The 12,340-nt window shown below is 43.0% G+C and overlaps 1 long non-coding RNA gene across 5 annotated transcripts in view; it reads left to right on the top strand.

Moving 5' to 3' along the window:
* LOC148000113 (uncharacterized) overlaps nucleotides 1-12,340 on the top strand; it is a 56,519-nt gene that overhangs the window by 17,943 nt on the left and 26,236 nt on the right. For 2 of the 5 annotated variants that reach the window (XR_015642020.1, XR_015642021.1), the window contains exons 3-6: nucleotides 3,748-3,855; nucleotides 5,558-5,664; nucleotides 7,876-8,036; nucleotides 8,692-8,800. This is a non-coding gene — a long non-coding RNA (uncharacterized LOC148000113). The remainder of the gene's footprint in view (nucleotides 1-3,747; nucleotides 3,856-5,557; nucleotides 5,665-7,875; nucleotides 8,037-8,691; nucleotides 8,801-12,340) is intronic. The other 3 variants (XR_015642023.1, XR_015642024.1, XR_015642022.1) reach the window with 3 other exon arrangements.

Consider the following 12,340-nt stretch of genomic DNA (forward strand, 5'->3'; position numbering starts at 1 on the left):
ACTTCAGTTTATAGTTGCCAGGCCCTACTGCCTTTGGGTCCATGGCAAGGCAATACACATGGCAGGAAGCACATGGCAGAGAAAACCGCCCATCTCAAAGTAACCAGGAAGTAGAAAGAGAAATGAAAGCTATGGGATCCCAATATCACCTTCATGAGGAGTGCTCTAGTGACCTAACTTCCAGTAGGCCATGCTTCTTAAAGGCTACTGCCAATATATTACTGGACGAAGAAGCTTTTCCTTCTGCCCTCATGGTCAGCATTTGTTAGTTTTTATCACAGCAACACTTCTGATGCTAAAATTCGGCCTCCCCTCCCCCCGTGGCTGTTACGTCTTTCACCAGGTACTAGGGACATTGAACACACATGCCAAGGTAGCCCCTAGGCTTGAACTGCCGTCTGCTGGGAGTTTAGTCTGAGTTGCAGTTAGCTCTGAAAGGTATCGAGGGATCCAGGATATTGTCCGTGGCAGAAAAGATGCAACTTTTTTGGCTTGGCCATTTTCCACAGGATCCAGATTCATATCTGAGCTCAGCATGCTCCGTGTGCTTTCCCACATGCTGGGACAAGCTGCTTTTGAAGACAAGACAGAGGAGTGGAAAGAAGAGGCATGCTTATACACATGATCATTTGAATTTTGAATCTTTCCTCAAATGGGATTGGTGCCCTCATAAAGGACCAGCTTCAAGTCTCACCACTCTCCAGGTCTTGGGAGCCTATTCCGTGTGGTTTTATGCAGCTGTCCCCCAATCTGGGACCTATCTTTTATGGTCCCAGAAAGACATCTTTCCCTATCCTTTTGATGTTCTGTTTGAGTCCTTGGCAGAAGTCTAGCTTATAATTTTTTAATTAAGATGTCTCTCTTTGAAAAGGTGGTGACAACTGAGCTCTAGGCTGCTCTGGTTTACCACACGCTCTAGGACAGGTTTAGGTTGAGTTTCCATCAGGTCATAACATGAAGTCAAGATCTGTGATAATCTCATTATTCTCAGGAACAGAGTCCCACTGAAATAACGAGACACCCAGGCCCCAACACATCCAGTGCCTTTTGCACAATGCTATTGGATTGACGTTTCTCACCACTCATTTGGGACATTAAGGTTTCATGAGGTTTGCTTCTTATTTGCAAGAGATCAGCTTTCTCTCTGGCAACGAATGATATTTTGACTTATTTAAGAGAATGATTTAGAACATTTACAGTCCCAGGGGATTTTTGCCATGCTCGACAAACCTTGGCTTTATCTACCTTGAGTGCATCCTGAAAGGCAAGCATCACCTGCAACACGAAGTTGCTTGTGATTTTTATGTTGAGTTACAGGTACAGATATGGCTTCTGGAAGATTTAGGTTCTACCCCAAGAAGGGAGAGCATACCTTTCAGTGAACTCTTATTCTAACTCCCATTGAACAGTAGGTTCTATGTGGTTCTGTGTGACAGAGGCTAGCTAGCTGTGACCTGGGAAAGGACAGTGGAGTCCAACCCCAAGTCTGTCAGTGACAGAGTTAAATCCAACACAGAGAGTGGTCTAAGTTATCCATGTGACAAATAGGAATGACTCTGGAGCATAAATCAGTTTCAGGAAGGTCCGTAGCATGTTATTGTTTGTCCAGATAAGATGTCCAAGAGGCTGAAAGGCATCTAAGACCAAGCTTTTAGTTGAGAATCTTCCTTGATGGTCATGTACTACAGCCTTTGGTTTACTCTTGCTAAGCCTAGTACAGACACTCTAAATGAGTGGTTCTCAATGCCAGGTTGACTCCTGTGGCAAACCTCTATCTCCAAAAATATTTATATTATAATTCATAACACTAGCAAAAATACAGTTATAAATAGCAATGAGAATAATTTTATGGTTGGGGGTCAGCACAATAGAAAGAACTGTATTCAAGGGTCATAGCATTAGAAAGGTTGAGAAGCACTGCTCTATACACTCTCAGCTTATGAGTGGGGTCTCAAAATGATTATTGCTAGACAACAAATGGTATTATCAGTCTAGATAATGACATTTGATGTTGTCATCTCCCCTTCCAAAGTCTTAGAGATACCTCAAACGTTGGAGGAATATTTTTCAGAATTCAAAACATTTTCAAATGTTTTTTATGGATTTTTTTTTTTGGTTCTTTTTTTCGGAGCTGGGGACCGAACCCAGGGCCTTGCGCTTCCTAGGTAAGCGCTCTACCACTGAGCTAAATCCTCAGCCCCATGGATTTTTAATATAATTTGTCTTTGTTGACCATATAAAAATATGTTATTGCTTTTTAATATCCCAATGTGCTAATTATTTTATCTGTGTCATGTCTGGATCTATTTCTAATAACAACCCCTCCCACACACATCATGAATTATGTATCCCTGGTATTTTGCATGTCTGATAATTAATCCAGGCATGGGCACACATTGGAATATTTAAAAATTCATTTTAATTAATTTACTTGGAGACAGAGTCTCATAAAGTCCTCGCTGACTTTGAAACTGTTTTGTAGCCATGCTTGACCTTGAACCTCTGTCTGATTCCTCTACTGCCACCTTCTGAGTCCTGGGATTATGCAGTCGTGAGGATTTCCCAGGGCTCCATGCATGCAAGGCAAGAGCTGAACCAACTGAGCATCGTGTCCTTGGTGGAGTGTCAGCTGTTGTTGTATCACTTTAAATATCCTTGGGCTTTGTTCTAGACTCAGTTAAGTAACATGGACGCACATCCATTGAGCCACCCTGGAGTACTTAGCTAGGTATCACTTTGGCAGCTTTTGATCTGGGGATAGATATTTATCTTCTGAGTTCACTGTGTGGCCAAGGTCTTTCTGCTCTGTCTGTGGGAATGTTGAGTACACCAGGACACAGCTCCTTTCTGCCACTTCTCCCTCCCACTGCAGGTAGTGTCCTTACTGCCATTCATGACTTCATTGTCAACCTGAGCAGACAAGAGCCCTCATACCCGTAGAGCCCTTCTTTCTTGCAGATGTCTTGAATACAGGAACAATAGGAGCGATAAGCTGTAGGAATCTCTCCCACGATTTTCAGAAGGCTATTCTCAATTGTTCAACTCTGCAAGTGCAGCCATTGATGGTCCCAAACTCTCAACATGTTTAGCTGGCTCACAGGAATGGCTGGTTTATTTTGGGGGTGGGCTTCTTTTTGCACTGAACCTTTTCTTCCACTGGATGGACTAAGCCCACACTGTCCATTTTCTTCCTCCATGGAATCTCTGTCTTAGGCTGCCTGGTCTAAGATCTGGGAATGAACTCAGCAATTCTACAGTATTTGAGGCAGAAGGTGGACTTTAACCACTGTCACTCATCATGGGCTTCTTCACTCCCATGTCCTTGGTGCTATGTGTTCTCTTCTCCGATTTCTGGGTGAGCATGTCTTCTTCTCTGGTGTGGGTAGTGGTCACTGCCCTTCTGCTATTGCTCCGAAGCCTCATCTTTCTTGTCTTCTATTCACTTCTTACTTCATTCTTCTTTCACTCCTTTTGGCTCTTGAATAAGGTGTTGGTCCTCCAGAGGCATAACCGCCAGCCATGGTATCAGACCACAGTGTTCTCTATGGACAACTTGGTCCCTCTGAGAGTCCCTGAACTACCAGTTTCTGGATGTGCATGTGTGCTTAAGTCATTGGAGCATAGTGTTCCACTGATGCATCCTCATTGGCTAAGGGGAAGGACCAGGCTGTCTCCATCTGTCCATCCATCAAATACCTAACTATCTATCTATCTATCTTTTTGTGCACACCTATCTTTTGAGATTAGTGTTTTCACCACAATGTCTTCTGTAAATGAATTTGCTCCGCACAGAAGATTCTAGCAAGCTGATGTCACTCTATTCTTTTATTGAAGACTTTCTGGAGCCCAGGGCAGGTAAGTCCTTTTCCCACAAGCCTTTATGTCTGATGTTGTTAGATTAAAGCTTTGGGGCTTGATCCGATGAAGCCATTTGTTCCCTTTGGCAATTATACCCTTAATTTTTGACATTAATTTTACATAAACTCTTGAGATTAGTATCTTTACTATTCCCTGCTACTTCCCCTGTGATTTCTGCATTCTGAAAAAGCGTTGGTGTTGCTTATCTTATAGTGAATGTCCAGACTCCTCCCCAGGAGTCAATTCAACTCACTGCCCAAGGGCTGGACGTGCACAGCTCCTGCCTTGCAGTCTTTCCCAAGTAGAGTATATGATTTGATTTTTTTTTTTTTTTGAGATGGGTTTTGATACATAGCCTCAAACTCCTGGTGACTCTTCTGCATCCACCTTCTGTATGCTGGGATTATGTGAATGCAGCACCACCATGCTCAGACTGAAACAAATAAACCCATAATGCATATCCTCCAAGATTTTACCCTAAGCTTTAGTGACCATTGCTTCCCACTTTACGCCTGCCTCTGCTGCCTGTGTCCAGGAGTAATATTTCTGAAGGTTTTTCAATTTCTTTTGGGCTTTGAGAGCCTTTTGGTCTATGGCAAAGGTGCTTTCCTACTAGGTATTGTCCTTTGGAGCTCTTTGTTCAGGATCTGGCTAGGAACAAGACCAAAACCCAAAACCAAAGCAAAGCAAAACAAAAAACAACTAACTTAAGGAATTGCATTTGGCAGGGACTTGGCAAGAATAACCCCTTTGTTGCCAGAATCCTTGTTCACAGTGCGAGTGGCTCAGATGGTACTTAATTAAATGTGTTCTCCTATAAATTCTCAGCAATATGCTTATTTTTTTTAATGGAGCAATAGCACCTACACCATTTCTAAGGCAACTGAACTTCATAGCTGATAGAACATGGAAGCCAGCATGGGTCCATACATGCTACTTCTGTTAGTTATCCTTAGAGCAACAGTGAGCTTCCCTGGTAGTGTTGCCCAAGTCACTGGTTATACATTCAGTATCTTGCTCTTAACTGATGTACCTGTGCAGGATAAAAGAGGCCTCCTCCTGTCAGTGCTGACTTAGAGTCATGCTGTGTGCTGGGCTCCTCACATTCATGATCTCATTAGATCTTCACAGCTCATAGAAACAGGCACCAGACTAGCACTAGCATTTAAAAGACAGAGCACCATCTTAACTAATTCCAGCACTTGGAGGCAGAGGCAGGTGGATCTCTAGGTGTTTGGGGTCAGCTGTATCTATGTAGTGAGACCCTGTCTCAATAAATAAATAAGTTAATTACTTAATTTAGGGCAGGTCCTTGTCTGGGTTGGACAGCTGTATGTGATAGCTGTGTAAGGTGGTCTGGAGGTTGTGTCTAATGCCAAAGCCACTATTGTCCTAAGCACTGTGCCAACTGCTTTAAAACCCAGCACTTATTTTCTCAGACACCCCCAGGCTTACTTCTCTTCAGTTTCTGCATGCCCAGAGGAATCCTTGCATATCTGCTGGCCCTCTGTGAGTGTCGTCTGCCCAGCATTAGAACATTAGAAATACAGTACCAAGGGTCATCTCCTTCTCGGTTCCAGTTTTGGGTGATGCTATGTTAAATTAAAGAAGTTAATTTTCATATGCTTTAAACTGTACAGTTTATTTACATACAGCACTTTGTAGATTTGAAGACAAAGGTTCCTTCCAATTATGATAGGGACAAGAAAAACCCTGGGCATCAACACACACTCTCATCTGAAAGTTCACACATCGAGCATCATGCAGTCCCATTACCAACTGCAGAAGACTCTCAAAATATTTAAAGTAAGTTTGTGAATTTCCACTGTCCTCATTCATGGCTCCTCTTGGTCATATGCAGCCTGTGGGCTTGCATGTTGGTTACCCCTGTATGATTGCTCTACAGAATAATTTCTTATTTCTAACTTTGATTACTCTTATATATCCTAGCGGGAAGTGGTTTACACACAAGGATAAAGGTATATAATATAAATCATTTAGTTTTTATGTAAATAACCTTATCACTTATGCTATTTCTCAGCAGAGGTGACTACAGTGATTTGACTGGTTTACATTTTATAATACATTTTTATAGGTCTGTGGTTTTAAAAATATTTTATTTTTAGGTGTGTGTGTGTGTGTGTGTGTGTGTGTGTGTGTGTTCACATGAATTTAAGTAATTGTAGTGGTTTGAATATGCTTGGCCCAGGGAGTGGCACTGTTATGAGTTGTGGCCTTGTTGGAGTAGATGTGGCCTTATTTGAATAAGTGTGCCATTGTGGGTGTGGGTTTTAAGACCCTTATTCTAGCAGCGTGAAAGTCAGTCCTCTCTTAGCAGCCCTCAGATGTAGAACTCTCAGTTCCTCCTGCAACATGCCTGTCTGGATGCTGTCGTGCTCCCACCTTGATGACAATGGACTGAACCTCTGAACCTGTAAGCCAGCCCCAATTAAATGTTGTCCTTATAAGAGTTGCCTTGGTCATGGTGTCTCTTCACAGCAACAGTAAAACCCTAACTAAGACAGTGACCACAGAGATCAGAAGAGGGCACCAGATCCATAATGGCAAGTGGCTGCGAGTTACCCAGTGTGGTGCTGGAAACCAAATTTACGTCCTCTGCAAGAGCAGCAAGGACTTTTAGCTGTGGAGCCATCTTCCCAGCCTGACGTCTAGAATTTCACAGCAATTTTATTTCAGCATTTTCAGTGTTATTCACCAGATTGGAGTGGTGTCTCGGTTGGTAAAATGCTCACCTTGCGAGCATGAAGACTTGAATTTGGTCCCTAGAACTCATATAAACACTCTGGGCTCGGTGGTGCATGCTGTGTGTTCTGTGCTTAGAATCCCAGCCTGGGTAGGTGGAGACAGGGAGATTCCCTAGTGCTTACCCGCCAGTCATCCTAACCTAAGGTGGTCTTCAGGCCAACAAGAAATGCTGTCTCAAAAAGCAAGGTGGATGACACGAGAAAGGTATCCGAGATTTTCCTGTCACATCCACATGCACACATCATCTTCTTGATTCAACTGTTTCTTCCAGGAAGTCTGAAGTCAGCTTTCAGGGTAATTGTTGTTTCTTTGATTCTGATTGATTTCCCTCTCCACCTCCAGTTCTATCCTTAGTAAATTTTAACATTTCTCTCCATTTTGATGTTCAGAATATCAAACCTCTAATGAATCTATTGTTTTTAACTTATCATGTTCATACTGCTCTAATTTTGTAGAGCTCTGTGGGGTGTGTGTATCAATGATCTTTTTTGGAAAGCTCTGTGCCAGTTTTTTAAATACTGCTCCAACTGTGTGTGCACGTGTGTGTGTGTGTGTGTGTGTGTGTGTGTGTGTGTGTATTTGTGCATGCACATATGTGCATGTGTGCAAAATAGCAAACACTTCAAGGAGAAAAGCAAAGAAGAATGGCGAACTTGGAAGTTTTCATTTACTTTTGGGTTTTGCTGTGCAATACTGATTCTGAAATACTGGCTGGCTTAGTCATAGTCTGCTGCCATTGAATACCTAGCTTCTTATTTTGTTCAGCAAAAGCACTTAGGAGCAGAGTGGTTTGGCCTGAGCCAGCAGTGAAAGTCCCTTATCAGTAACCTATACCAGAGTTGCAGTTGCTTGTTTTTCTTTGGCTTCATTTAATTCATTCAGATAATGAAATATGTCTGACTGAAGCCCCAGTATTGACAATAAAATGAGAAAAATCAGACTTTTGTTCCAGGATTATTATGAAGTTGTCTGTGAGGATGGCCTGCCTGAGTTCAATTCACATCTGTTAAGTGGGCTCATTGCTCTGTCTACTTAATTGTCAGAAGTCCTGAAGATACTTACAGGGAGGATGAAAGGGAGTTTTCCAAGAAAATTATCCTGTTCCTTATTCTTGACTGTTTTTCATAGACTATCTCCATGTGGGAACTAAGAAACAACACACTATTAATTAGAATCTTACTCTGGCACCCAGCAGCGACATCGCTCTCACACAGTGTCATCTTGCCTGTGTTTGTCATTTTCCACTGTCAGAGAGAGCTGAAGGAGGGAAGCAGATGCCTGCTCAGTGGGAAGCTTATCCGAGTGGAATGGACTAAGCCTGAGCTATCCTAACAGGCCTGGCTCCATGCAGCACTTAGAAGCAATTGCAAGATGTTTTCTACAAGGAAAGAGAAAGCTTCTATTCTGCAGAGGTGAGTCTTAGATACTGTGGTCGGTCTCCTGTGCCCATTTTGAAATGCCACAGTTAGCAGAGTAGACTCACGCATGTTAACCTGAGCCCTGCTAAGCACACAAACAGGTTTGCTGTTAATAGACATATCTTGGTCATCTCAGCAAGCCAAAAATGAGTCAACTTTTTTTTTCTAGGTTAACCTAATCTAAAAATAACACTTTCATCTCTCATTAATAGGCTGGTTGTTATCTAATGTTTTGCTGTGGGTTCAGGGACCCAGAATAAATCATTCTTTGATTATAGGGTGGGCCCAGCTGTGCTGACTCACACAGACTAGGCCTGGGCACAGAGGCTGATCTGTTCCCGGGCTTAGCTGAAGCAGTTAACTGAGTCCTAGGCCCCTTTTCTTTCCTACAGGGGAAGTACAGTAAACCTCCAGCTGATCTGGCCAGAGGCACAGTGTAATCTAGAACAAAGGGGGAAAAAATTCAGTACCCTCCTTTTAGGTACACCAAGAGGTTTTGGCTTCATTATTAACCAAGTTCTGAACTAGAGGAGGAAGTCAAGGTGCCTGGGGGATTTGTACCTGCAAAAGGTTCACATTCCCGCTTGCCCACTTTATTGGGCTTCTGCCACCCACCCCCTTTATCCTCCCCCTCCAACCTTGTCGTCAGATCTCACCAGGTTCAGCATCTTCCCACTTTGATGAGCTGTCATGGACTTTTGGAGACTTTCAGGAGACACATCAGAATACACATATCATTTTACTTTGGAATTATACAGGTAGGAATGAAAGTTTAAGACATAATTTCAGAAATTTAAAATCCACCTGAGTTACAGAGCAATGTCAGTGACCCAACTCAGTGACCCAACTCAGCCTTGGAAAATAGGGGAGATGACGTTAATGGGATACAGGCCTTTGAGGGACCAAGTGGTCTTGTCCCTCAACAGCAGGGTACACTGCTTCTGATACTGTGCCTCAAAAATGATGGCTGAAAGTTCCTATGGATTTTTGTTGTTGCTGCGCTGTTCTGTTTTTAGTTATACTGGGGGTTGAAGTTAGGGCCCAGTACATCCTTAGTAAGTACTCTAACACTGAAATATATCCACAGTCACTTGTTGGTTTGTTTGTTATTTAAGTTTTGAAAAAGGGTCTAACTGAGTCAATCAGGTTGACCTTGACATTGCTCTGTAGCTCAGGCTAGCCTTGACATTGCTCTGTAGCTCAGGTTGGCCTTGCATTTCTGATCTTTCTGCATTAGCCTCTGAAGTATTTGGGATTTTAGGTCTGCACAATGGTGTCCAGTTTGCCATATTCTTTAAACCTCTATGTGTAAGACAATGATTGTTCTTGGCATGAGGGACCCACAAGCTTATGTAAGGATTCCCTGTCCACCTCACACTTCTGTTTGCTGATATCCTGTGCCAAATAGATTCTGCTCACTGTTTTCTTTCAATTGATCTTGTTCTCACTGGGCCTAGCACAGATACTCCAACTGTTGGGTTGTGGCCTTCATGTGCTCATGGTAACCTGTACTTGAGGACATTCATTAGAAGGATCAGAAGGTGACAGATCACTGTTGTTCCTCAAAAAGGGTTGTAATGTACCACATGTAATTTTTCCAGTGCGGTTAACTCTCCAACCCAGGCAATTAATCAACTTATTGATTTGAACTAAGCAAATGAAAAAAAAATCAACTCTGGCTTAGGTCCCTTCTGATAACTTCAAAGGCTTAGAATGTTCTGAGGTTTGTGGAAGTCTGCCTGCCATATCTTCTCTCTTTTTGCCATGTTGAGATGTTTCCCATAGAATAGAAAATTGAAAGCCATTCGGCATCTGGTTATGGTTTAAAGTACCAACATGGTCTTTAGACGGATAATTCCATATTGAATACTAAACAACCTCACCAAGGGATGTGGAAGAGATGAGGTCATGGACAAACATGAACAAGGGTGAGGGCAATGTGCTGCACATGCCCAGTGGAGTCTTCAGAACTTGTTGGTAGCTGTGGTAGATAATGATATCAGACATCAAATTGGCAGGGTCTGGAGTAACTTAGCAGTCAAACACCCAAGAGTGTCCATGAGGTGGTTTTGAGATTTGGTTGATGTGTGAAGACCCTCCCCCTTAAAAGATGGGCGTCCAAAAACTGAGTAAAAAGCAATCAGGGCATCAACATTTATTGCCCTTTGAAGAGTCAATGTGAGCTGCCTCACATTTCTGCCATTGTGCCTACCCTACCATGATGGACCATATCATCTTTATTCTGAGCCAAAATAACCCCTCCTCCTCTCCGTTCCTCTCCCCTCCCCATCTTCTGTCCCTCCTCCACTCCTTCCTTCATTCATTTCTTCTACCTTCCTCCCTCCCTTCCTTTCCTCTTCTCTCCCTCCCTCCCTCCCTTCCTTAAGTTGCTCTTGTCAGGTATTTTGCTATAGTAATAGGAAACATTCCCAGTAGAGTCACTCACCTTTGACTCTGTGGATTCCTTCATCTGAGTAAAATCTCTTGTGGTTATCTGCCCTGGACATGGTAGAATGTTGAAATGGTATCTCTGACCTCCCTAGAGCCCAGTAGCATCCTTCTCTAACCTCAGATATGTCAACAAAAGTGTCTTCAGTCAGACAGTTGAGGACCACTGCTTTAGAGGGAAGTAATTTGTGGAGGAAGAGTAGAATCTTTATAAACATTTACATTAATGCATCAGATTGTTGCAAATTATCTTCCAGCTCATCAGTAATAAACAGTAAGAACATCAGTCTGGAATGAATGGTCCAAATTCCCACTTAGGTGCAAGGGCTTTACTTTTTAATCTGTGTTTGGTCTGCCATCACCTGTGTTGAGGCCATTATGTTTCTTGAATAGGGTGTCTGTTTTGGTGGTATATATAGAGTATTGTGGTTCACTGTTGAAATTTATTTGACTTCACCAACTCCCAAATGTGTACTTATAAGTAAACTGTTGCTAGGTTAATTACTGGCATCAAACTGCACAACCTTGACTTAAGATTATCTAATGTGTTTGGAGGTCAAGCCTTGGTGCTCAAACCTCTGACTAAAGTGATAACAGAATCAGATAATTTTGTTGTCTGGATTTGAACAAAATTAGGTGAAGAAGATCTCTTTAGCTTCATTAACGAAGGTTCCCAAGTCTGGTTGTACAGAAATGCCTTACTATGTGGAACAAGAAAGGCTCAACCTAGACTGATACCCTTGAAAAGACAGATCTTGTTTTCTCAAGGAATGGGACAGAAGCAGGAGGATGACTTCTGCTAACTACAGAGAGGAGTGCAAGCTTGCAGAACTGTGCTCTGTTCTGAGTTGTGGTTTGCCATGGGCACGTGAACCTGGGAATAAAGAACTGTGTAAAGATCTGGTTGGGAGGCCAGGGTCAATTTTCTCTGAACTTCCCTCGACTCTTATATCCATGTAGGTAGGTGTTAGATTCATCTAGACTAAAGTTCCCGGAGATCAGAATGTAGATATGTGTGTGTGTGTGTGTGTGTGTGTGTGTGTGTGTGTGTGTGTGTGTGTGTGTGTGTATGGAGTGTGTGGTGTATGTCCTAGCTGTTTCATCCACTGAATCAAGTACAGTGTCTGACATGGAGGAGCCTCACCCTAGGCTAACCCCAAGGGATCCTGACTAAGTTCCAGCAGAAGGCAAAGTGACTTGGTTCAAGGATACCTGGACTGAAGCCTTCTGAGTCCCTCCTCATCAACTCCTCCCCAGGCACAAAGTCTTTTATTTATTGCCTTGCTCTGATCACTCAGCTAATGCAATCACAGGACTGAGTGCTTGTGCATTAGAGGGTAATTTATTGCCATCAGTGTTGCCCTTGATCTTACTTAGATGCAAGAGGAGAGGAGTGGAACAGAATGGACAGCATAGACGTGCGTTGGAGCAGCTGCCTAGGCCTCTGGGTTTCAGGATGCTGAGAGCAAGCAATAGGCAGGGAAACAGGAAGAGGGAGGCAGATGTGGGAACCTTCTGTAGGTTGCAGTTAGTATTCTACAGCTTCAGGCTAGTAAACACATGCCAGCAGGAGACCCTGTCTTGCCATCCGGTCCATGTTTTATTATTGTCTGCTTCATTTGTCGAGGACACAGAGCTTCCCATTGGCTCTTTGAGGAATGTGTTTGAACCCTTCTAAATCCAGTGCTTTGGAGCCCTCTGCCTACTCAAGCCTGGACATTTCTCCAGCTTCCTTTTAGATGATGTCCAATGAGGGCCTGCACTTAGTGGGTCTGCTTTTCTGCACATGTGTCCCAAGTGATGACTGTTCTGTTCGGAGTTTGTTTTGTTTGATGAATGAAGATTTGGAC

The sequence above is a fragment of the Rattus norvegicus genome, chromosome 17, assembly GCF_021556685.1.
Source record: "Rattus norvegicus strain SHRSP/BbbUtx chromosome 17, alternate assembly SHRSP_T2T, whole genome shotgun sequence".
NCBI classification, from domain to species: Eukaryota; Metazoa; Chordata; class Mammalia; order Rodentia; family Muridae; genus Rattus; species Rattus norvegicus.